General features: G+C 46.3%; 1 pseudogene; it reads left to right on the forward strand.

The window, feature by feature from the left end:
- The first annotated feature begins 18709 nt into the window (after positions 1-18709).
- On the forward strand, positions 18710-19750 carry LOC129782950 (NADH-ubiquinone oxidoreductase chain 2-like; annotated as a pseudogene).
- Positions 19751-26228: the final 6478 nt, after the last annotated feature.

Here is a 26228-nt window from a genome sequence, read left to right on the forward strand (position 1 = left end):
TTTTTGGGTAGCTAACATTAATGCAAAACAGTAATCCTCACACAGTTTTTATTTCATTCTGTAGCATCGGTGTCGGTATCAGTTGCCTGCGGTAAAGGTTCACGGAAAGGTCTTACATTCTTCGCTGGGATCCATCTAGGGCCTTTTTCTGTAGAGACACAAGCATAACCTTTTCCCCGTGTAACAAGAGGATATGGTCCCATAATTTTACCTGTTTCTGCATCTCGGACCGATACCGGGGCTTTAACCCGTGCCTCGACGGAGGTAGCTGCAGTGAAACGTCGACCTATCGGTGGGCCGTTATCTATTCAAGAACAATTCAAAAAATTAAAAACATACAACGCTTTCTGTAACCGTTCCTCGGGAATAGCCATGCCCATTCCCCCTTTTTGTTGTTGTCATAAACGTTTCAGAGACCGATGAGACCCTTCAATGAGAGATCGACCGGTGGGGGAATGAGGAATGCCGGTAATATGAGTTCTACCCCATAGGGCAAAAGAGGTTTTTACAGTTGTTGAAACGTAAAGATAACGACAGATAACGGTCCAGCTTAAGGGGATACCTAAAGCAGCAAAAGCACGCATTAAATGTCTACGAACAGCTCGTGCCTTTTCTCCTGTGTGACACGAGGCAACCAAGGCACCTGAAAATGTATCAATGGAAGAGTGGATATATTTAAGGCTACCAAATTCAGAATCATGCGTGACATCTGTTTGCCATAACGGTAGGCTTTGTAATCCTCTAGGATTAACTCCTGCAGCAACTGATGGGAAAGAATGTTTTTGACAATCGGGACAGACAGCAATAATACTTGATGCTTGTTGAGCAGCAAGGCCAAACTGTCGCTTAAGAGCTCCAGCGTTTCGATGGAAAAAAAGAGTGACTTCGCTTAGCTTGTGCAATACGGTCTGGCAGTACTTGAACTGGTCACGGCAATAGGTCAGCTCGTCGATTGCCTTCTGCAAGAAAACCAGGTAGCGAGGTATGAGACCTAATATGCATAACAAAATAAGGCGCAGATCGAGAGTCCAAAAGGAAAATAAGTTCCTGTAACAGGGTAAAGGGTTGTGAATGCGAAACACTCCGCAGCACAGAAGCTTCAGCTCGTGGAACAATACCTGCAACATAAGCAGAATCAGTAACAAGGTGGAGCGGTACATTCCATTCTCGGAAAACACGAACAACTGCATTCAGTTCTCCTGTTTGAGGTGAACCGGAGACCGTCTCTATGTCCGAATCCCATTGCCTCCGTTGATCATCCCACCACAGAAGAACAGATTTATGCGATTGGCCCGATCCATCTGTAAACACAGTAAGCGCCGGTAAGGGTTGTTCGCTTCTTCTGGGTTTTAACATCAGACGAAAATCAACGTTAAACAGTTTGTGTGAAGGTGGATGGGAAGTTATTCGACCTGTATGTTCTCGCCCGGCACCTCCCTTCTTCCCCCAGTTTCTTACTGGAACTAGTAACTCCAGCTCACCAGTTCCTTGAGCATGGCTTCAATCGGTTCCTGAGCCACATGCACATCTTCTGTAGGTCCTTCCAAAGTGATGTTATCCTGTGGCGAGCAGCCTCACAATTTGCCCTCTTGCCTGTGAAAACAATTGTCTCCGAGTTGCTGTTCTTTGCTGGGAGATCAATTTTGGTGTTGCTTTCTTTACGGATCTGCCACAAAGGGAAAAAAAAAAAAAAAAAATCATCTCAGAAGCGTCCCATATCAGAAGAAAAACCCTCGCAGGCTATATTGGACATCACCAATGGGCAGGAGAGAGCATCCAGTGGGATTTTGCTGCAGGCAGTGATCATCACGAGCACTTGAGTTAGGAGCAATATCTCACCTTCTTGTTGTTGGCACCTCCTTTCCCTACGATGTTCTTGTGGAACTGTTTGCAGATGGGGACAGAAATAGAAAAGCTGTTTTCAACCTAAGGGAGAAAGGAAGGGAGAACTGAAGATTACACTGTCGTGGCAAGGGAGGCCCGACTTCAGGAGCTCTGATAAACGAGCTTTTGAAAATAGGCTTAGACCCAAGGAAGTTCTCTATACGAGGGACTTGTAAGACTAAACAAAGGCAAGGACGTTCCCCTATAGCCTTCCCATAACAGGTACTACCCCCTGCCTCCATTCAGCCAAAACAGCGTCGACAGCTCCCTCCTCTTGAGGTGTTTTAGCTCTACCCAAGCCAGTAGAGCTCTGCTTTGCCCCAGGGTTATCCAGGCACGTAGGAGGGAAGTGCAGGCAGAAGACCTCCTTACCAGGTCTGCCACCCTCTTTTGCATGTACTCGGTGCACTTCTCCACCTCGTTTTTGGGACCTCGGAGTTGGACGATGTCACTCTTGTGTGCGGGGTCTGGGAAGTTGATGATAACCTGCAGGAGCGGTCATTTATAGTTAGCTCAAGCAAAAGCAAGAACCCTTGTGTCAGACACATGCAAAGGTTGGGGGGACCCTACACATGCCCTTTTCCCATTCAGAAAAGGGGAACCGTGTTAGCGGCCTCTGGCTAAAAGAACTATCTTCTCAGGCACTTGCGCTACAGAGCCACTAAAGTTACGACTTCTGTGACGACAGGCCTACTACCCATGTAGGAAATAACCCCTCTGGATTCCTCCTCTCCTACCAAGCCTTACCTCTGGGAATTGCTCCCGGATTTCCCAGACCCGCTCAGCCTTCTGCCCAGTGATGGTCCGGTGGAATTTCTGCTCAACGATTAGGTCCGCAGCGTGTTGATTTTCCTGACGGGAACAGAGGGCACACTGAGTGTTCAGCCGGAGAGCCATCTACTTTGACTTAGCGGTTTGCTGCCCGACGGTTTACTTGCCAGCACTGTCCCTCTTTTCTCCAGACCAAATTCACTCTGCGTTGACAGAGAAGGGCTACCCGAGGGAACAGGGGAAGACATTTGTGAAGAGGAACTTGCACTTGTCATGAGATCCAAGTGCTCCGTGGGCAAGGGGCACACACTCGCACCAGAAGGTTACAAGGGAACACGAGAGCCCAAACCCTGCAGTCTCCCAAACATCACGTCCTACCCACTCACCATACGGGAAGCGAGTTCCAGCAGCTCTTTCTTGGCCTGTGGGACCCCCTGTGGGTCTCCTTCCATTCTGATCGGGTTGCTCTTCTTGTTGTCCGGGGGAATGCGCACAGACACCTTGTACAGATCCTCCATCCTGTTAACTTCGAGGCAAGGACTGTGGTGACGCCGTCTGCTAGGCAAAGACCTGGAAGCAAGGCACCTTGATTATCGCTGCTCAGAGGCTGTTGAAGAAGTAAAGCCGCCTCTGGGAAGGGCTCGGTGGGGTAGGGTTGAGCCAGGGGAAATTGCCTCTTCCCCCTGGAGTTCAGCGAGAGCAGACCTGTGCCACACGAGAGCCTGTCCAAGTAAATACCGTGGCATCTACAGAGCCCATTGTTCCCTTGTCAGAGCCAGGCGTGTTTCTTCCCCAAACAGTATCACATTTAGAGCAGAGGATAATCGTTCCTTTCTACCCCAAACTCTTGGCTGGGGACACGTTGCAGTGCTATCAAACTAGCAGACCGCAACAAGGCTTTAGCGTTGGCCATATTCTACTGCCGGTGCTGTAGCACCTTCCTCCAGAGGCCAGACCACACTGCTCCTCCTCCAGCTGACACCCTCTCCCACAAGCCACAGGGCTATTTAACCCCTTAGCGGGAAGCAGCTACACCTGCACATCGTCCATGTCGATCAACCCACTGCCTCTGAGGCAAGGCCACAGCTGCGTGTTATCAATGCTAATCAACCCACCGCCTTCATTCCTCTACAGGGAGAAGCTCACCAAGCACATTTCCACCACCCACAACTGGCTGCTAAAATGTCATTCGCACAGAGCAACGTCTGGAGAAAAAAAAAAAAAAAAAAAAATTCCTCCAGGACACATCAAAGTAATTCCACTACTGTTCAGGCTCCCAAGGTACTTTCACCCGTTAAAGCCATCGCAAGGCCTGACGGCCCATTTCTCTCCTTGTACCACCACCACTCCAGAAAAGCAGAGGAAATGTGATGGAGACAGCACACTGGGTGAGCTACAGAGCCCCTGATACCATCTACTAAACACGAAGAGTGTGAGCATGGGAAGGACTAGAAAGGCACTCCACTTACCGTTTAGCTGCTTTCTTGCCAATGAGGTGTCGGTGGAATTGGTGGTCAGCCTTGATTATTGCGTAATCCGTCCCGTGGATCTAAAAAGAATTATATTTTTTATATCTATCTATCTATGTATGTATGTACATTATTTTATATTATAATATATAGGGCCAGGTAGGACAGGCCACCGCTTCTGTCTCGTGCCCTAAGTAACTGCCTACTGCCAGTATTGGCACTGACTCACCAGCGGTCAGCTACAAGCACTTCTGCTCTTCAGCAGAGCACAAGCATTCCTCTGCTTTGAGAAGAGAGCGTTGTGCTCATGAAACATTGAAAAGACTGACTTCTATGCCTCTCCAGCTATAACCAAGAGAATCCTTCCTTCTCCGCACCAAAAAAATTAATGCTGACTTTTCAAGGATGCTATGGATGAGGTTCATAACCAGGGGGTGTCATCCACCTGGCCACACAATTTGTCTCCTGCAAGTTCGATTAAGCATGCCAAGACATCCTATGGATGTGACAAACACCTCATCACCTCTGCTCTGTTGCCCCTTCTTCCCCCAGTTTCTTACTGGAACTAGTAACTCCAGCTCACCAGTTCCTTGAGCATGGCTTCAATCGGTTCCTGAGCCACATGCACATCTTCTGTAGGTCCTTCCAAAGTGATGTTATCCTGTGGCGAGCAGCCTCACAGTTTGCCCTCTTGCCTGTGATAACAATTGTCGCCCAGTTGCTGTTCTTTGCTGGGAGATCAATTTTGGTGTTGCTTTCTTTACGGATCTGCCACAAAGGAAAAAAAAAAAAATCATCTCAGAAGCGTCCCACGTCAGAAGAAAAACCCTCGCAGGCTATATTGGACACCACCAATGGGCAGGAGAGAGCATCCAGTGGGATTTTGCTGCAGGCAGTGATCATCACGAGCACTTGAGTTAGGAGCAATATCTCACCTTCTTGATGTTGGCACCTCCTTTCCCTACGATGTTCTTGTGGAACTGTTTGCAGATGGGGACAGAAATAGAAAAGCTGTTTTCAACCTAAGGGAGAAAGGAAGGGAGACATGAAGATTACACTGTCGTGGCAAGGGAGGCCCGACTTCAGGAACTCTGATAAACGAGCTTTTGAAAAGAGGCTTAGACCCAAGGAAGTTCTCTATACGAGGGACTTGTAAGACTAAACAAAGGCAAGGACGTTCCCCTATAGCCTTCCCATAACAGGTACTACCCCCGGCCTCCATTCAGCCAAAACAGCGTTGACAGCTCCCTCCTCTTGAGGTGTTTTAGCTCTACCCAAGCCAGTAGAGCTCTGCTTTGCCCCAGGGTTATCCAGGCACGTAGGAGGGAAGTGCAGGCAGAAGACCTCCTTACCAGGTCTGCCACCCTCTTTTGCATGTACTCGGTGCACTTCTCCACCTCGTTTTTGGGACCTCGGAGTTGGACGATGTCACTCTTGTGTGCAGGGTCTGGGAAGTTGATGATAACCTGCAGGAGCGGTCATTTATAGTTAGCTCAAGCAAAAGCAAGAACCCTTGTGTCAGACACATGCAAAGGTTGGGGGGATCCTACACATGCCCTTTTCCCATTCAGAAAAGGGGAACCGTGTTAGCGGCCTCTGGCTAAAAGAACTATCTTCTCAGACACTTGCGCTACAGAGCCACTAAAGTTACGACTTCTGTGATGACAGGCCTACTACCCATGTAGGAAATAACCCCTCTGGATTCCTCCTCTCCTACAAAGCCTTACCTCTGGGAATTGCTCCCGGATTTCCCAGATCCGCTCAGCCTTCTGCCCAGTGATGGTCCGGTGGAATTTCTGCTCAACGATTAGGTCCGCAGCGTGTTGATTTTCCTGACGGGAACAGAGGGCACACTGAGTGTTCAGCCGGAGAGCCATCTACTTTGACTTAGCGGTTTGCTGCCCGACGGTTTACTTGCCAGCACTGTCCCTCTTTTCTCCAGACCAAATTCACTCTGCGTTGACAGAGAAGGGCTACCCGAGGGAACAGGGGAAGACATTTGTGAAGAGGAACTTGCACTTGTCATGAGATCCAAGTGCTCCGTGGGCAAGGGGCACACACTCGCACCAGAAGGTTACAAGGGAACACGAGAGCCCAAACCCTGCAGTCTCCCAAACATCACGTCCTACCCACTCACCATACGGGAAGCGAGTTCCAGCAGCTCTTTCTTGGCCTCTGGGACCCCCTGTGGGTCTCCTTCCATTCTGATCGGGTTGCTCTTCTCGTTGTCCGGGGGAATGCGCACAGACACCTTGTACAGATCCTTCATCCTGTTCACTTCGAGGCAAGGACTGTGGTGACGCCGTCTGCTAGGCAAAGACCTGGAAGCAAGGCACCTTGATTATCACTGCTCAGAGGCTGTTGAAGAAGTAAAGCCGCCTCTGGGAAGGGCTCAGTGGGGTAGGGTTGAGCCAGGGGAAATTGCCTCTTCCCCCTGGAGTTCAGCGAGAGCAGACCTGTGCCACACGAGAGCCTGTCCAAGTAAATATACCGTGGCATCTACAGAGCCCATTGTTCCCTTGTCAGAGCGAGGCGTGTTTCTTCCCTGTTATAAATTGAGACCACAACGGATCATAATCCAATTAAAATTTTATTAATTACAGCAAGTAGAATATGAGCAAAACCAGCGCTGGACGACAGGGGAGCCTGCGCTCCGCCAACTGCCGTCCTGAGCAGTTCAAACAGTCCCTTTTTATACATCTTTACTCCCGTGTTCATGAGGTAGTGGAGGTACTCTGCGCATGCTTCAGTTGTTGTTAGGGGGTCGTTTTCTGCCTTCTGGTGGTCGTTGAGGCCGAAGTAAGAAGTCTTCCTCCTTTGTCCCATAGTTGACCCCTCACTCATATGTCCTTATATGGGGTAGTTTGTCCTGTTTCTGTCGGTTCCTGGACATCTGGTGGTTATCTTATCTTGCACAAGCGGTACCTTGTGGCTGTTTATATCTTTTGCTGTCTGTCCTTTACATTGGGCCTAACATAAATCTTTATAAACAATACCCTAGTCCATAGTTTCTCACACTGTCTGACCTTTACATTGGGCTTAACATAAATCTTAATAAACAATACCCTAGTCCATAGTTTCTCACAATCCCCCCTTTTTCTTTTTATCCTATTATTGTTTATTAGACGCTACTTTCATTCTCGGCACTGCGAACAAACCTTTTTCCACAATCCCAACATTTATCATAACACTCACAAGGTAATACCTCACAATTACAATAGGCATAGTTCTCACGTGGCATAATGCATTCGCAACAATCTTCATCCTCATTAATCGATACACTCTTATACTTTGCCCCAGCCCTCGTAGTTAAAATAAGCAATTGAGCTATGTCAAACCGTTCTTTAATAAAATGTAAAATATAGCGTAATATACAAGGCCCAAATATCAGTCCTAGAATCAACATAATAAGTGGTCCTGCTAAAGCAGACAAAGTGGTTAGCCAAGGTGAGATATTAAACCAGTTTTCATACCATGACCTGCCCGCCTCAAGACTCTTTTTACGTTGTTCCAACCTTTTCCGGAGTTCAGACATGGCATCCAGGACTACTCCCGTATGGTCAGCAAAAGAACAACGTTCCTCTTTGAGAGCTACACATAACCCTCCTTCTTTTAAGAACAATAGATCTAATCCTCTTCTATTTTGCAGCACTACTTCTGATAAAGACTTCACTGAAGTGGCTAAATTTTTAATAGATTGTTCTATTCTTGTTAAATCCTCATCTACAGCCATCTGCAAACTTTGTAATTCCTGACCTTTTACTAGGGAGGCTATGCCTGTACCTGCTCCAACTCCGCCCGCTATCAGCAGTGTAGCTAGGGTTACCACTGTAATTGGCTCTCGTTTTTGCCTATTCAGGTCTCCTTCAAAGTGGCGTAACACCTCCTCAGAGGTGTGATAGATCAGACGAGGAACAATAATCACCTGTACGCAAAACTGAGATTGATTAAACACGTTTAGGGATAGGCAAGGCGTTACTCCGAAGCCTGAACAAACCCATTTAGCTCCTGGTGTCGGGATAGCCCATTTGTCATTTTGATTCTTGTGTTTCTTTATGTTAGCTTTAGTGATTGTTTGATTACACAAGGGCTGATATTGTTCGGGCACTGTACCTATACATTTTCCTTGACCTGTTACCAATTGAATAGTAATTCCTTGCGTATGGTTCCTCTGGTCATCCCACGGGCATTCTTGTGGGTTTGAACCACTAGACCATTGAATCCTATCTGGTATTCCGATTGCCTCAAAATATGGTGGTCTAACATTGTAACATAACCAGCATTCCTTAGTTAAATTTGGTTTGCTTTCATTAAGGGTATGATAAGAGGCTTGCATTAAATCCCATAAGGGGTCTTTAGACTCTGACACTCCTGAATCCCTAACTAAGGAGAACTCAGTCACCGTGTCATTAGTTGTTTTATCTGTTACTGATAGGGAGTTTGGACGAGTGGTTGTAACACTTGTGGGGACAATCTTTTTCTTAGGGAAAGTGGGTGAATTCAATACTTTATTCGGCCCAACAGGGAGTGAATCATATGGTATTTTAATTTTTCTTATGAGAAAGTGCCCTCCCCAATCTTTAGGAATTCCTGCATAGACACGTATTCCCCATGTTCGTCCTACTAACATGTTCGTCTTCTAGGGGATGCAATACTTGAAATTTGATGTGGGTACAGACTTTTTTGTTACGTGGAGCTACATAATCCACGTCGCGCAGACCTGTAAGATCTACACCCGTTTGTTCAGGTACACATCCGTTCGGAGTCCAGGTTGCTTTTATATATTTATCAGGAGCCTTTACTGTCCAGCCCGAGGCTATTGTCTCACATCCCCAATAACCACAATAATAGTGTCCGGGATAATTACAGTAAGGCTGTCCAGAGGCCGGGCATAAATAAAATGGAGGTCCTTTTTCACAAGGTATTGGTACTAAATTACAAAGTTTCACTACAAATTCAGGTGGCCCTGCGTTGCTAAAAGTGGCTATTGTTTTCGTTCCTTCCCAAGATATTAGTTCCCACTTAAATGGTTCATGTGGGTTTCCCCCTTTTGCTTGGGTTATTATCAATAGCACAATTAATGGTATACCAGGAAAAAGGGTGTTTGTTAATTTTGTTAATTTAAGTATATTCTTACCAGTCCTGGGGAAGTTCGGCCATGGCTGCTTTTGCATCCCATTTTTCTGGCTCTTTTCTCCACGGTTTGTTTCTCCTCTGCCTCGCCCGTCGACTCGGTTGCTTCGAGCCACGGGGTGTACCATCTTCTCGGCAGCAAGGGAATTCTTCAGGAGAATAGCTGTTCCGGGCTTTTTGCCTGTTTACATAGGCTTCCTACTTCGCAGCTTTAATTAATGGGGCCAAGCAAGACACGGTTAGTACTTCCCTCCTGCACTTTATAGCCAAGATTTCAGCTACAAAGGGGACTGGTTCGGTGGAGTGGTAACAATAATATTGAGGGTTTATTCCTTTGGCAAAAATTTCCCACCACTCATGGGATTCTCGAATAATTTCTTGTTTAGACTCTAATTGTTTTAATTTCCACTCCGTAAGAGTTCTTTGAATTTTCCAACACTGTGTGCAAACTCCTATTGGAGGGTATCCATATTCACAGTGTGTCCACCATTTATTCTGGCATACCTTACACCTGAAACAAGCAAATGGATAACAATTGCAGTTCAAATTATTACATCTAATTCATATATCTAGAGTGCATACATTATTTGCATCAGCATATCTTCTTATACTTGATATTGTGTGGTTGCATAAGTTTAGCAATTTCCTTCAACACACTTTGTACGCTTCCATATATAATAGATAAAAAAAGAAACAATTATAGCAAATATAAACAACAATACACACTTTATACCAAAAGGTAATGCGGCAAAATAATCAAATGAAGTCTCTATCATTACGTTATCTTTTCAGGGTTATCTTGGTGTCACCTGGAGTACTGATTACTTTCCAGTGGGGTCTCGTCACTGGGCCTTTAATGCGACTAGCATGAGTCCATCCACGCTCAGCAGTCCGGACAGCCGTTTCTGTTGTAAGCAGAACAAGATAAGGTCCCTCCCAATTGGGTTTTAGGGTTTCTTCTTTCCACGTTTTAACCAATACCCGGTCCCCAGGTTTAAGAGTATGAATTTTTAAGTCCAACGGTGGTCGTTGTACAATCAGTCCATGTTCCCAAAGCTTGTTACGATGTTCTGCTAATCGTGAAACGTATTCATTAATCACACGGTCTCGAATTAAAACATTTGTTTGTGGACTTTCAATTCTATAGGACATTCCAGACACCATTTCAAACGCTGATATTCCTACATCTGCTCGGGGTCTGGTTCTGAGAATTAATAGCGCCATGGGTAGGCACTTAATCCATGATAATTTGGTTTCTATCATTAATTTAGTCAAAATAGTTTTGATTTCTCCATTCATCCTTTCAACTTTTCCCGAACTTTGTGGATGCCATGGCGTATGGTATTCCCACTTAATACCCAAGCTTTCTGTTAGATCTCTAACAATTTTTGACACAAAGTGTGTTCCTCTGTCCGAGTCGATTACTTCAGGTACTCCATATCGAGGTATAATGTGTTCAAGTAACACTTTAGTAACTTGGTTAGCAGTTGCCTTGGAGGTAGGAAAAGCCTCAACATAATGTGTTAAATGATCCACCATTACTAATAAATATTTCTAACGCCCTACCCTGGGTAGTTCAGTAAAATCCACTTGTATGTGTGAGAAAGGTCTGTATGCTGGGGAACGTCCTCCAAGAGGCTTTTGTCTCATGTTGTTTCGATTAACCTTTTGACAGGTCTCGCAGGCTGCCGTGACTGTCTTTGCTATGTTATATACGCCTATACAGGCAAACTGTTGATTGAAATGATCAACTAACGCCTGGGTTCCCCAGTGTGTTTTACTATGTATTTTTGAAAATATTTCAAGTGCTATGCCCTTCGGCAAAACTTCTCTCCCATCTGGCAATATGTACTTACCATCCTGTTCCTTAGCTCCCATTTGTTCTAGTTTTTCCTTTTCTGCAGACTCAAAACTCAAATTTTTACTAACAGGTATTTGTTGTATAGTTAAAATCGTACTATAATTGCCTGCCACTCGTTTTGCTTCTGTATCAGCTGCATTATTTCCCCTAACTTGGTAACTTGTACCTCGCTGGTGTCCCTTTATATGTACAGCTGCTATTTTATTCGGCATTTTTAATGCCCCCAGAACTCGCCGAATTAATTCCGGGTGTATCAGTTCTTTTCCCTGTGAGTTAACGAATCCTCTGTCTTCCCATATTTTCCCCAAAGTGTGCACTACTCCGAACGCATAGCGTGAGTCTGTATATATAGTTCCATCCTTTCCCTTCAGTGACACTAATGCTTTCCACAATGCATACAGCTCACAGGCTTGAGCCGACCAGCTGGCACTCAGGGGGCCTGATTCTATTGTCTTAAATTCTCTTTTTTCCAACTTAACGATGGCATATCCGGACAATCGTTTACCTTCCACTATTCGTGATGACCCATCTGTAAATAATACTTCTCCGCATTGTAGTTCTTCTTCTTCTAAGTCTGGCCTAATGCGTGTCTGCTGTTCAATTGCTTGAAAACAATTGTGCAATAGTTCATTACCTTCTCCTGGGTACAAAAATTCAGCGGGGTTAACTGCTCCAATAGTTTTCAAAGATAGTTTAGGGGATTCTATAAGTATTCCCTCATACTTTAATAATCGGCTATCTGTAAGCCATTTTTCTGCTTTTTGTTGTAACACTCCCCTGATATTATGAGGCGCATATAAGACAACTTCTCCATTAAAGGTAATGCGATTCGTTTCCTCAAGTAATAAGGCAGCAGCAACAATGATTTGTAAACAACTCGGCCAACCCCTGCTCACAGGGTCCAACAGCTTTGATAAGTATGCCACCGGTTTCTTTTGTCCGGCCCATTCCTGAGTTAATACTCCGAATGCCGTTCCTTCATATATGTTAACAAATAAATGGAATGGCCGCTTTAAATCTGGTAGGCTTAAAACCGGTGCTTGGCTTAGCTCCCTTTTGAGACTGGCAAACTGCTCTTGATCCTGAGGGGTCCACTTGGGCATTTTGTCTTTAGACAGTTGTTCATATAAGAATTTAACTTTAAAGCTGTAGTTCTCTATCCATTGCCTACAATACCCAAATAGCCCTAATGCCTGCCGAATTTGCCTCTTAGTGACAGGCATAGGTAATTCCAGAATTCCTTTAATGCGCTCTGGATCCAATATCTTCTTGCCGTTAAACAAATAACGCCCCAAATATTTCACTTTTTCCTCCACAAATTGTAACTTTTCTTGTGATACCCGTAGTCCCTTTTGTGCAAGAAAGTTTAGGAGCCGAATGCTTTCTTTTCTTACATCCTCCTTATTATTTCCTGCTATGAGCAGATCATCTACATACTGTAACAGCACGTTTCCCGTTTGTACCTGGTATTCTTTTAAGAGCTCTTCCAGGGCCTGTCCAAACAGATTAGGGGACTCAGTGAACCCTTGAGGAAGCACGGTCCATCTCAATTGCTGTTTACGGCCTGTCTCTATGTCTTCCCATTCAAAGGCAAAATAATCACGGCATTCTTCTGCCAGTGGACAGGCCCAAAAGGCATCCTTTAAATCAGCCACACTATACCAGGAGTTATGGGGTCCTAGCTTGCTTAGCAGTGTGTATGGATTTGCTACTACAGGGAACCGGGCGATAGTTCTTTTGTTTATTTCCCTTAGATCATGTACGAGCTGATATTTCCCATTTGGTTTCTTCACAGGCAGAATGGGGGTGTTAAAGGGTGACATACAAGGCTCTAAGATTCCTTGTGCTAACAATCGATCGATTTCTGGTTTTAATCCCCTCCGTCCTTCTAGGGATATGGGATATTGCCTTACCCTCACAGGTATGTGGGGTTCGGAAATTTGAATTTTAATCGGTGGGATTTCCAGTCTACTAATTGTGTCTGGAGAGTACCAGACATCAGGGTTAATTTGTTTTTGATCATCCACGGTCAAAGGATAAGCAGACACTGTTAGCTCTTGATTTTTCACTTTAATTTCTAATTGCAATTCAACAATTAAATCTCGTCCTAACAGATTAAATTCTGCTTCAGGGACGAGCAAGAGTTCACCCATTCCAAATTTATTTTCAGTTTCGAATACCACATTTTTGATTTTGCTTACTTTAAAGGGTTCTCCTTTTGCCCCAATTACTTGTACTTTTTCAGGGGAAACTTTACATCCCTCAGGTATTTGCTTAATAGTTGATTTCTCAGCCCCAGTGTCTACTAAAAAGGTGAACTCTTGTTTATGGGGACCTATTTTTAATTTTATCAAGGGCTCATGATGACTCCGGTCCCCTAAGATATAGAGCCCCTGACTCTCCTATTCCGTTTTCAATATTTCCTCATCCCTGATCCTTTCTCTGCAATTCTGTTTTATATGTCCCCTTTTTCCACAGTAAAAACAACATCTCTGTTCCTTCTTTACTACTACGTTCCCTTGTTTCATTCCAGCAGATCTGTGTTCACCAGTTTGCCCTTTGCGATCCTCTCTGACTGCTGCTACCATCATTTTTACTTGTCGCTTGCTGCTCTCTTCTTCCCGCCTTACGTAGACTTTCTGAGCTTCCCTCAATAATTCATCCAACCCTCTATTCTGCCAGTCTTCTAACTTTTCAATCTTCTTTCTGATATCTTCCCGTGATTTTGCCACAGACTGAGTTTTGAGGAGCGCTTGCCCTAAAGGGTCGTCTGGATTTACCCCAGAGTACAGCTGAAGGGCTTTCCTCAGTCGTTCCAGCCACTCAGTAGGGCTTTCATCTTTCTTTTGCATTTCATTAAATGCTTTATTGATATTCTGGCCACGGGGTACTGCTTCCCTAATCCCCTGGATTACTATAGTTCTCAGGTCCTGCATATGAGTTCTATGCACTGGATCCTGATTATCCCAATTAGGTCTTTGGAGTGGCCATTTCATATCTGCTTGGGGTCCCTGGGCATGCTGAGCATCCCACAGTCTCATTCCTGCTCGTCTAATCATATCTCTTTCCTCGGTAGTAAATAATTGACCAAGGATAGATTGCATCTCATCCCAAGTATAAAGGTTTGGTCCCAAAAATGGATTTAATCTTTCTGCCACTCCGAGTGGGTCTTCAATTAAGTTTCCCATCTCGGTTCTTTTAAAATCTCGTAGGTCAGCCGAGTTTAGGGGTACGGAAATATATCCGATCACAGGTTGAGGTCCCCCCATGGGTATTTCCCTTAGGGGGTACATTTGAGCTGCCCCTTTCTGACTTCTAGTTATGCGTCTAGGAAGAGGGGGAGACCCTTGTTCCGACTCTGGTGGGGGAGTGGGCGCTCTGGGGACCTCTGCGGGAGCAGGAGGAGGAATGTAAGGAGGGGGGGTTAGAAGGGTTTCGTCCAACTCTTCCTGCTTTTTCTTTTGTTTAGTTTTCATTTCATTCAGTGGGTAAAGTCTAGCTCCCGGTCTTTCTAGCCACACTTCCGCATATCGACTCTCCTCCGGGTTAAGGGGTTTTTTATTATTAACCCAGAGGTTTAATTGCTGTCTTACCCAATCTTCTTCTGACCCATAGACTGGCCAAAAGACATTTTTAGAAATCTTCTTCCCTCCCCATATCTTAGTACAATATTCTATCATCTTCTGCTTATCTTTCCCTAGGGTTCCAAGGAAATATCTCCAATTGTCTAAGATATATGCCAGAGGGGTATTCTTAGGTACAGTGGGTACCCTTCCCATGGGAGTCGAAGGCTTGCTGCCCTTCGCCCCCATCTTCTGGAATATCCACAAACATACACTCACTCGCTCCCCTTGTTCCTGGCCCAGTCCCTCGCGGGAGATGGGAAACGCAGTACTTAAGAGTCCGCACTCGCTTGGTTCAGTATATCGAACCTCTCACTCGTTATATCCCAGGAAACCCAATCCCGCCCGAACGGCAAACCCGCGAACAAATTCGCAATATACTTACGCGTCCTGCGTCTTCGTCCGGACTCCCGTGCACAGAATTTTTATGGGATTTTACCGGTTTCTCCTTTGCTCATTATTCTAGAATTTAGGTTCGTCGGTAAGGTTGGAGTAAGCTGTTGGTCGCGGGGCCGCGAAATGTCGCGGGGCGCCTCCCCGGAGGACCAAAGCCCACCGTTCCTTATCAGAGTCACAGCACCAGAAATTGTTATAAATTGAGACCACAACGGATCATAATCCAATTAAAATTTTATTAATTACAGCAAGTAGAATATGAGCAAAACCAGCGCTGGACGACAGGGGAGTCTGCGCTCCGCCAACTGCCGTCCTGAGCAGTTCAAACAGTCCCTTTTTATACATCTTTACTCCCGTGTTCATGAGGTAGTGGAGGTACTCTGCGCATGCTTCAGTTGTTGTTAGGGGGTCGTTTTCTGCCTTCTGGTGGTCGTTGAGGCCGAAGTAAGAAGTCTTCCTCCTTTGTCCCATAGTTGACCCCTCACTCATATGTCCTTATATGGGGTAGTTTGTCCTGTTTCTGTCGGTTCCTGGACATCTGGTGGTTATCTTATCTTGCACAAGCGGTATCTTGTGGCTGTTTATATCTTTTGCTGTCTGACCTTTACATTGGGCCTAAGATAAATCTTTATAAACAATACCCTAGTCCATAGTTTCTCACACTGTCTGACCTTTACATTGGGCTTAACATAAATCTTAATAAACAATACCCTAGTCCATAGTTTCTCACATTCCCCAAACAGTATCACATTTAGAGCAGAGGATAATCGTTCCTTTCTACCCCAAACTCTTGGCTGGGGACACGTTGCAGTGCTATCAAACTAGCAGACCGCAACAAGGCTTTAGCGTTGGCCATATTCTACTGCCGGTGCTGTAGCACCTTCCTCCAGAGGCCAGACCACACTGCTCCTCCTCCAGCTGACACCCTCTCCCACAAGCCACAGGGCTATTTAACCCCTTAGCGGGAACCAGCTACACCTGCACATCGTCCATGTCAATCAACCCACTGCCTCTGAGGCAAGGCCACAGCTGCGTGTTATCAATGCTAATCAACCCACCGCCTTCATTCCTCTACAGGGAGAAGCTCACCAAGCACATTTCCACCACCCACAACTGGCTGCTAAAATGTCATTCGCACAGAGCAACGTGTGGAAAAAAAAAAAAAAAAAATTCCTCCAGGACACATCAAAGTAATTCCACTACTGTTCAGGCTCCCAAGGTACTTTCACCCGTTAAAGCCATCGCAAGGCCTGACGGCCCATTTCTCTCCTTGTACCACCACCACTCCAGAAAAGCAGAGGAAATGTGATGGAGACAGCACACGGGGTGAGCTACAGAGCCCCTGATACCATCTACTAAACACGAAGAGTGTGAGCATGGGAAGGACTAGAAAGGCACTCCACTTACCGTTTAGCTGCTTTCTTGCCAATGAGGTGTCGGTGGAATTGGTGGTCAGCCTTGGTTATTGCGTAATCCGTCCCGTGGATCTAAAAAGAATTATATTTTTTATATCTATCTATATATGTATGTATGTACATTATTTTATATTATAATATATAGGGCCAGGTAGGACAGGCCACCGCTTCTGTCTCGTGCCCTAAGTAACTGCCTACTGCCAGTATTGGCACTGACTCACCAGCGGTCAGCTACAAGCAATGCTGCTCTTCAGCAGAGCACAAGCATTCCTCTGCTTTGAGAAGAGAGCATTGTGCTCATGAAACATTGAAAAGACTGACTTCTATGCCTCTCCAGCTATAACCAAGAGTATCCTTCCTTCCCCGCACCAAAGAAATTAATGCTGACTTTTCAAGGATGCTATGGATGAGGTTCATAACCAAGGGGCGTCATCCACCTGGCCACACAGTTTGTCTCCTGCAAGTTCGATTAAGCATGCCAAGACATCCTATGGATGTGACAAACACCTCATCACCTCTGCTCTGTTGCCCCTTCTTCCCCCAGCTCCTGTTCTCCTTCATAATACCTAGTTGTTCTCTCATTATGAATCCTCCCTTCCCCTTATCAGTGTCAATGGAATCATCGTTCCATGGACAATGAGTCGTCCCGTTCCCCCGCTTGGTCCGAGAGTATTACCTCTGTTCAGTGGCTTGATCCAGGGTGATAGTGCTCGTTCTAGGCGCTGTAAAAAGCGAAATCTATATCCTATGTCCTGATTTTGGGTAGCTAACATTAATGCAAAACAGTCATCCTCACACAGTTTTTATTTCATTCTGTAGCGTCGGTGTCGGTATCAGTTGCCTGCGGTAAAGGTTCACGGAAAGGTCTGACATTCTTCGCTGGGATCCATCTAGGTCCTTTTTCTGTAGAGACACAAGCATAACCTTTTCCCCGTGTAACAAGAGGATATGGTCCCATAATTTTACCTGTTTCTGCATCTCGGACCGATACCGGGGCTTTAACCCGTGCCTCGACGGAGGTAGCTGCAGTGAAACGTCGACCTATCGGTGGGCCGTTATCTATTCAAGAACAATTCAAAAAATTAAAAACATACAACGCTTTCTGTAACCGTTCCTCGGGAATAGCCATGCCCATTCCCCCTTTTTGTTGTTGTCATAAACGTTTCAGAGACCGATGAGACCCTTCAATGAGAGATCGACCGGTGGGGGAATGAGCAATGCCGGTAATATGAGTTCTACCCCATAGGGCAAAAGAGGTTTTTACAGTTGTTGAAACGTAAAGATAACGACAGATAACGGTCCAGCTTAAGGGGATACCTAAAGCAGCAAAAGCACGCATTAAATGTCTACGAACAGCTCGTGCCTTTTCTCCTGTGTGACACGAGGCAACCAAGGCACCTGAAAATGTATCAATGGAAGAGTGGATATATTTAAGGCTACCAAATTCAGAATCATGCGTGACATCTGTTTGCCCTAACGGTAGGCTTTGTAATCCTCTAGGGTTAACTCCTGCAGCAACTGATGGGAAAGAATGTTTTTGACAATCGGGACAGACAGCAATAATACTTGATGCTTGTTGAGCAGCAAGGCCAAACTGTCGCTTAAGAGCTCCAGCGTTTCGATGGAAAAAAAGAGTGACTTCGCTTAGCTTGAGCCATACGGTCTGGCAGTACTTGAACTGGTCACGGCAATAGGTCAGCTCGTCGATTGCCTTCTGCAGGAAAACCAGGTAGCGAGGTATGAGACCTAATATGCATAACAAAATAAGGCGCAGATCGAGAGTCCAAAAGGAAAATAAGTTCCTGTAACAGGGTAAAGGGTTGTGAATGCGAAACACTCCGCAGCACAGAAGCTTCAGCTCGTGGAACAATACCTGCAACATAAGCAGAATCAGTAACAAGGTGGAGCGGTACATTCCATTCTCGGAAAACACAAACAACTGCATTCAGTTCTCCTGTTTGAGGTGAACCGGAGACCGTCTCTATGTCCGAATCCCATTGTCTCCGTTGAAAACCTTAGGAAGACAGGAATTGAACCTGCACAGAAGAGATCAAAGCGCTCCATACTCCCCTTATATTACTTCCCAGTAGGGTCAGCTAAACAAAAGCTATCGGGCCCATACCCCGAAAATGATGGTTTAACCTCTTCCTCTACTAAATGAGCCCCGTCACAAAACTAACGTTCTCCTTAAGCCTTCTACTAGGAACAACCATCACAATTTCAAGCAACCACTGACTGCTAGCCTGGCCTGGCCTAGAAATCAACACCCTTGCCATTATCCCCTTCCTTTCAAAATCACACCACCCTCGTGCTATGGAAGCTGCGATCAAATACTTTCTCGTCCAAGCAACCGCCTCCGCATTAATCCTCTTCTCAAGCACAATCAACGCACAGTTCACCGGACAATGAGACATTCCGCGACTAAGCCACCCAACAGCCTCCCTACTACTAACTACAGCAGTCGCAATAAAACTAGGCCTAGTACCCTTTCACTTCTGATGTCCAGAGGTCATACGAGGCTCACCTATAACCACTGCCCTACTCGTCTCTACATGAATAAAACTCCCCCCACTCACTCTTCTTTTCTTAACTGCCCCCTCACTGAACCCACTCCTACTGACAACCGTGGCCATTGCATCCGCAGCCATCGGAGGGCGAACAGGACTCAACCAAACACAAATCCGAAAAGTCCTAGCTTTCTCATCGATCGCCCACCTAGGCTGAATAACCATCATCCTCATATACAACCCCAAGCTAACATTAATAACCTTCTACCTATACTCCTTAAGAACCGCCTCCATTTTCTTAGCCCTCAACACAACCAACTCCTCAAAACTATCCACAATAATAACCTCCTGAACAAAAATACCATCACTAAACGCATCCTTGACGCTAGCACTACTATCCCTAGCCGGCCTGCCCCCACTCACTGGCTTTTTACCAAAATGACTCATTATCCAGGAACTAACTAAGCAAGAGATATCAACCGCAGCCATAATTATTTCAATACTCTCCCTACTAGGTTTATTTTTCTACCTACGCCTTGCATATTGCTCCACAATCACACTCCCACCAAACACTACAAGCTTCATAAAACAATGATACAATAACAAATCCACAGGCACACCAATTGCTACCTTAATTTCTCTGTCAGTCCTCCTTCTCCCCCCTTCTCCCGCAATCCTGACCGTTACCTAAGAAACTTAGGATCCCCTGCCTACCAAACCGAAGGCCTTCAAAGCCTTAACTAAGAGTTAAATCCTCTTAGTTTCTGCCCACACCACTAAGGCCCGCAGGACACTAAACCTGCACCATCTAAATGCAACGCAGATACTCTAATGCAGCTAGGGCCTCCACGATAAGCCTAGACAGATGGGCCTCGATCCCATAAACTTCTAATTAACAGCTAGACGCTCAAACCAACAAGCTTCTGTCTACCAGACTCCGGCACACTCTCAGCGTACATCAATGAGTTTGCAACTCAACATGAACTTCACCACAGAGTCGATAAGAAGGGGAATTCAACCTCTGTAAAAAGGACTACAGCCTAACGCCTAAACACTCAGCCATCTGACCCGTGACCTTCATCAACCGATGACTAGTTTCAACAAACCACAATGACATCGGCACCCTATAGCTACTCTTCGGAGCATGGGCAGGCATAGCCGAGTACCGCCCTCAGCCTCCTTATTCGAGCAGAACTTGGCCAACCAGGAACTCTCCTAGGAGACGACCAAATCTACAATGTCATCATCACCGCCCATGCCTTCGTAAGAATCTTCTTCACAGTTATAGCCATTATAATCGAAGGGTTTGGAAACTGACTAGTCCCCCTTATAATTGGAGCCCCAGACATAGCATTCCCCCGCATAAACAACATCAGTTTCTGAACTACTTCCTCCGTCCTTCCTACTGCTCCTAGCGTCCTCCACAGTAGAAGCTGGAGTCGGAACAGGATGAACCATATACCCGCCCCTAGCAGGCAACCTAGCCCATGCTGGCGCCTCAGTAGACCTAGCCATCTTCTCCCTACACCTCGCAGGTGTGTCTTCCATCTTAGGGGCCATCAACTTTAACACAACAGCCATTAACATAACCCCCCCTGCCTTATCGCAATATCCAACTCCCCTATTCGTATGATCCGTACTCCTATTGCCCTCACTTCCAGTCCTGGCCGCCGGCATCACCATACTACTGACCGACCGAAACCTAAACACTACATTCTTTGACCCCGCTGGAGGGGGAGACCCCATTCTCTACCAGCACCTGTTCTGATTCTTTGGCCACCAGGAAGTTTACATCTTAATCCTTCCCGGCTTTGGAATCATCTCACATGTTGTAACGTATTACGCAGGCAAAAAAGAACCATTCGGCTACATAGGAATAGTCTGAGCTATACTATCGATTGGATTCCTGGGCTTTGTCGTATGAGCCCACCACATATTCACTGTAGGAATAGACGTAGACAGCCGAGCATACTTCATCTCCGCCACTATAATCATCGCCATCCCATCCGGCATTCAGGTATTCAGCTGACTAGCCACACCACACGGAGGCACCATCAAATGAGATCCACCGATACTGTGAGCCTTGGGCTTCATCTTCCTCTTCACACTTGCCAATGAGGTGTCGGTGGAATTGGTGGTCAGCCTTGATTACTGCGTAATCCATCCCGTGGATCTAAAAAGAATTTTATATATATATAATATTGTACGCACATACATACATATATATATTATATAGGGCCAGGTAGGACAGGCCACCGCTTCTGTCTCGTGCCCTAAGTAACTGCCTACTGCCAGTATTGGCACTGACTCACCAGCGGTCAGCTACAAGCACTTCTGCTCTTAAGCAGAGCACAAGCATTCCTCTGCTTTGAGAAGAGAGCATTGTGCTCATGAAACTCTGAAAAGACTGACTTCTATGCCTCTCCAGCTATAACCAAGAGAATCCTTCCTTCTCCGCACCAAAAAAATTAATGCTGACTTTTCAAGGATGCTATGGATGAGCTTCATAACCAAGGGGTGTCATCCACCTGGCCACACAATTTGTCTCCTGCAAGTTCGATTAAGCATGCCAAGACATCCTATGGATGTGACAAACACCTCATCACCTCTGCTCTGTTGCCCCTTCTTCCCCCAGTTTCTTACTGGAACTAGTAACTCCAGCTCACCAGTTCCTTGAGCATGGCTTCAATCTGTTCCTGAGCCACATGCACATCTTCTGTAGGTCCTTCCAAAGTGATGTTATCCTGTGGCGAGCAGCCTCACAGTTTGCCCTCTTGCCTGTGATAACAATTGTCGCCCAGTTGCTGTTCTTTGCTGGGAGATCAATTTTGGTGTTGCTTTCTTTACGGATCTGCCACAAAGGGAAAAAAAAAAAAAATCATCTCAGAAGCGTCCCATGTCAGAAGAAAAACCCTCGCAGGCTATATTGGACACCACCAATGGGCAGGAGAGAGCATCCAGTGGGATTTTGCTGCAGGCAGTGATCATCACGAGCACTTGAGTTAGGAGCAATATCTCACCTTCTTGATGTTGGCACCTCCTTTCCCTACGATGTTCTTGTGGAACTGTTTGCAGATGGGGACAGAAATAGAAAAGCTGTTTTCAACCTAAGGGAGGCAGGAAGGGAGAACTGAAGATTACACTGTCGTGGCAAGGGAGGCCCGACTTCAGGAACTCTGATAAACGAGCTTTTGAAAAGAGGCTTAGACCCAAGGAAGTTCTCTATACGAGGGACTTGTAAGACTAAACAAAGGCAAGGACGTTCCCCTATAGCCTTCCCATAACAGGTACTACCCCCTGCCTCCATTCAGCCAAAACAGCGTCGACAGCTCCCTCCTCTTGAGGTGTTTTAGCTCTACCCAAGCCAGTAGAGCTCTGCTTTGCCCCAGGGTTATCCAGGCACGTAGGAGGGAAGTGCAGGCAGAAGACCTCCTTACCAGGTCTGCCACCGTCTTTGGCATGTACTCGGTGCACTTCTCCCCCTCGTTTTTGGGACCTCGGAGTTGGACGATGTCACTCTTGTGTGCAGGGTCTGGGAAGTTGATGATAACCTGCAGGAGCGGTCATTTATAGTTAGCTCAAGCAAAAGCAAGAACCCTTGTGTCAGACACATGCAAAGGTTGGGGGGATCCTACACATGCCCTTTTCCCATTCAGAAAAGGGGAACCGTGTTAGCGGCCTCTGGCTAAAAGAACTATCTTCTCAGACACTTGCGCTACAGAGCCACTAAAGTTACGACTTCTGTGACGACAGGCCTACTACCCATGTAGGAAATAACCCCTCTGGATTCCTCCTCTCCTACCAAGCCTTACCTCTGGGAATTGCTCCCGGATTTCCCAGATCCGCTCAGCCTTCTGCCCAGTGATGGTCCGGTGGAATTTCTGCTCAACGATTAGGTCCGCAGCATGTTCATTTTCCTGATGGGAACAGAGGGCACACTGAGTGTTCAGCCGGAGAGCCATCTACTTTGACTTAGCGGTTTGCTGCCCGACGGTTTACTTGCCAGCACTGTCCCTCTTTTCTCCAGACCAAATTCACTCTGCGTTGACAGAGAAGGGCTACCCGAGGGAACAGGGGAAGACATTTGTGAAGAGGAACTTGCACTTGTCCTGAGATCCAAGTGCTCCGTGGGCAAGGGGCACACACTCGCACCAGAAGGTTACAAGGGAACACGAGAGCCCAAACTCTGCAGTCTCCCAAACATCACATCCTACCCACTCACCATACGGGAAGCGAATTCCAGCAGCTCTTTCTTGGCCTCTGGGACCCCCTGTGGGTCTCCTTCAATTCTGATCGGGTTGCTCTTCTCGTTGTCCGGGGGAATGCGCACAGACACCTTGTACAGATCCTTCATCCTGTTCACTTCGAGGCAAGGACTGTGGTGACGCCGTCTGCTAGGCAAAGACCTGGAAGCAAGGCACCTTGATTATCGCTGCTCAGAGGCTGTTGAAGAAGTAAAGCCGCCTCTGGGAAGGGCTCAGTGGGGTAGGGTTGAGCCAGGGGAAATTGCCTCTTCCCCCTGGAGTTCAGCGAGAGCAGGCCTGTGCCACACGAGAGCCTGTCCAAGTAAATACCGTGGCATCTACAGAGCCCATTGTTCCCTTGTCAGAGCGAGGCGTGTTTCTTCCCCAAACAGTATCACATTTAGAGCAGAGGATAATCGTTCCTTTCTACCCCAAACTCTTGGCTGGGGACACGTTGCAGTGCTATCAAACTAGCAGACCGCAACAAGGCTTTAGCGTTGGCCATATTCTACTGCCGGTGCTGTAGCACCTTCCTCCAGAGGCCAGACCACACTGCTCCTCCTCCAGCTGACACCCTCTCCCACAAGCCACAGGGCTATTTAACCCCTTAGAGGGAACCAGCTACACCTGCACATCGTCCATGTCAATCAACCCACTGCCTCTGAGGCAAGGCCACAGCTGCGTGTTATCAATGCTAATCAACCCACCGCCTTCATTCCTCTACAGGGAGAAGCTCACCAAGCACATTTCCACCACCCACAACTGGCTGCTAAAATGTCATTCGCACAGAGCAACGTGTGGAAAAAAAAAAAAAAAAAAAAAAATCCTCCAGGACACATCAAAGTAATTCCACTACTGTTCAGGCTCCCAAGGTACTTTCACCCGTTAAAGCCATCGCAAGGCCTGACGGCCCATTTCTCTCCTTGTACCACCACCACTCCAGAAAAGCAGAGGAAATGTGATGGAGACAGCACACTGGGTGAGCTACAGAGCCCCTGATACCATCTCCTAAACACGAAGAGTGTGAGCATGGGAAGGACTAGAAAGGCACTCCACTTACCGTTTAGCTGCTTTCTTGCCAATGAGGTGTCGGTGGAATTGGTGGTCAGCCTTGATTATTGCGTAATCCGTCCCGTGGATCTAAAAAGAATTATATTTTTTATATCTATCTATATATGTATGTATGTACATTATTTTATATTATAATATATAGGGCCAGGTAGGACAGGCCACCGCTTCTGTCTCGTGCCCTAAGTAACTGCCTACTGCCAGTATTGGCACTGACTCACCAGCGGTCAGCTACAAGCACTTCTGCTCTTCAGCAGAGCACAAGCATTCCTCTGCTTTGAGAAGAGAGCATTGTGCTCATGAAACATTGAAAAGACTGACTTCTATGCCTCTCCAGCTATAACCAAGAGTATCCTTCCTTCCCCGCACCAAAAAAATTAATGCTGACTTTTCAAGGATGCTATGGATGAGGTTCATAACCAAGGGGCGTCATCCACCTGGCCACACAATTTGTCTCCTGCAAGTTCGATTAAGCATGCCAAGACATCCTATGGATGTGACAAACACCTCATCACCTCTGCTCTGTTGCCCCTTCTTCCCCCAGCTCCTGTTCTCCTTCATAATACCTAGTTGTTCTCTCATTATGAATCCTCCCTTCCCCTTATCAGTGTCAATGGAATCATCGTTCCATGGACAATGAGTCGTCCCGTTCCCCCGCTTGGTCCGAGAGTATTACCTCTGTTCAGTGGCTTGATCCAGGGTGATAGTGCTCGTTCTAGGCGCTGTAAAAAGCGAAATCTATATCCTATGTCCTGATTTTGGGTAGCTAACATTAATGCAAAACAGTCATCCTCACACAGTTTTTATTTCATTCTGTAGCGTCGGTGTCGGTATCAGCTGCCTGCGGTAAAGGTTCACGGAAAGGTCTTACATTCTTCGCTGGGATCCATCTAGGTCCTTTTTCTGTAGAGACACAAGCATAACCTTTTCCCCGTGTAACAAGAGGATATGGTCCCATAATTTTACCTGTTTCTGCATCTCGGACCGATACCGGGCCTTTAACCCGTGCCTCGACGGAGGTAGCTGCAGTGAAACGTCGACCTATCGGTGGGCCGTTATCTATTCAAGAACAATTCAAAAAATTAAAAACATACAACGCTTTCTGTAACCGTTCCTCGGGAATAGCCATGCCCATTCCCCCTTTTTGTTGTTGTCATAAACGTTTCAGAGACCGATGAGACCCTTCAATGAGAGATCGACCGGTGGGGGAATGAGCAATGCCGGTAATATGAGTTCTACCCCATAGGGCAAAAGAGGTTTTTACAGTTGTTGAAACGTAAAGATAAAGACCGATAACGGTCCAGCTTAAGGGGATACCTAAAGCAGCAAAAGCACGCATTAAATGTCTACGAACAGCTCGTGCCTTTTCTCCTGTGTGACACGAGGCAACCAAGGCACCTGAAAATGTATCAATGGAAGAGTGGATATATTTAAGGCTACCAAATTCAGAATCATGCGTGACATCTGTTTGCCCTAACGGTAGGCTTTGTAATCCTCTAGGATTAACTCCTGCAGCAACTGATGGGAAAGAATGTTTTTGACAATCGGGACAGACAGCAATAATACTTGATGCTTGTTGAGCAGCAAGGCCAAACTGTCGCTTAAGAGCTCCGGCGTTTCGATGGAAAAAAAGAGTGACTTCGCTTAGCTTGAGCCATACGGTCTGGCAGTACTTGAACTGGTCACGGCAATAGGTCAGCTCGTCGATTGCCTTCTGCAAGAAAACCAGGTAGCGAGGTATGAGACCTAATATGCATAACAAAATAAGGCGCAGATCGAGAGTCCAAAAGGAAAATAAGTTCCTGTAACAGGGTAAAGGGTTGTGAATGCGAAACACTCCGCAGCACAGAAGCTTCA

Source organism: Falco peregrinus, chromosome 21, assembly GCF_023634155.1.
Source record: "Falco peregrinus isolate bFalPer1 chromosome 21, bFalPer1.pri, whole genome shotgun sequence".
Lineage (NCBI taxonomy): Eukaryota > Metazoa > Chordata > Aves > Falconiformes > Falconidae > Falco > Falco peregrinus.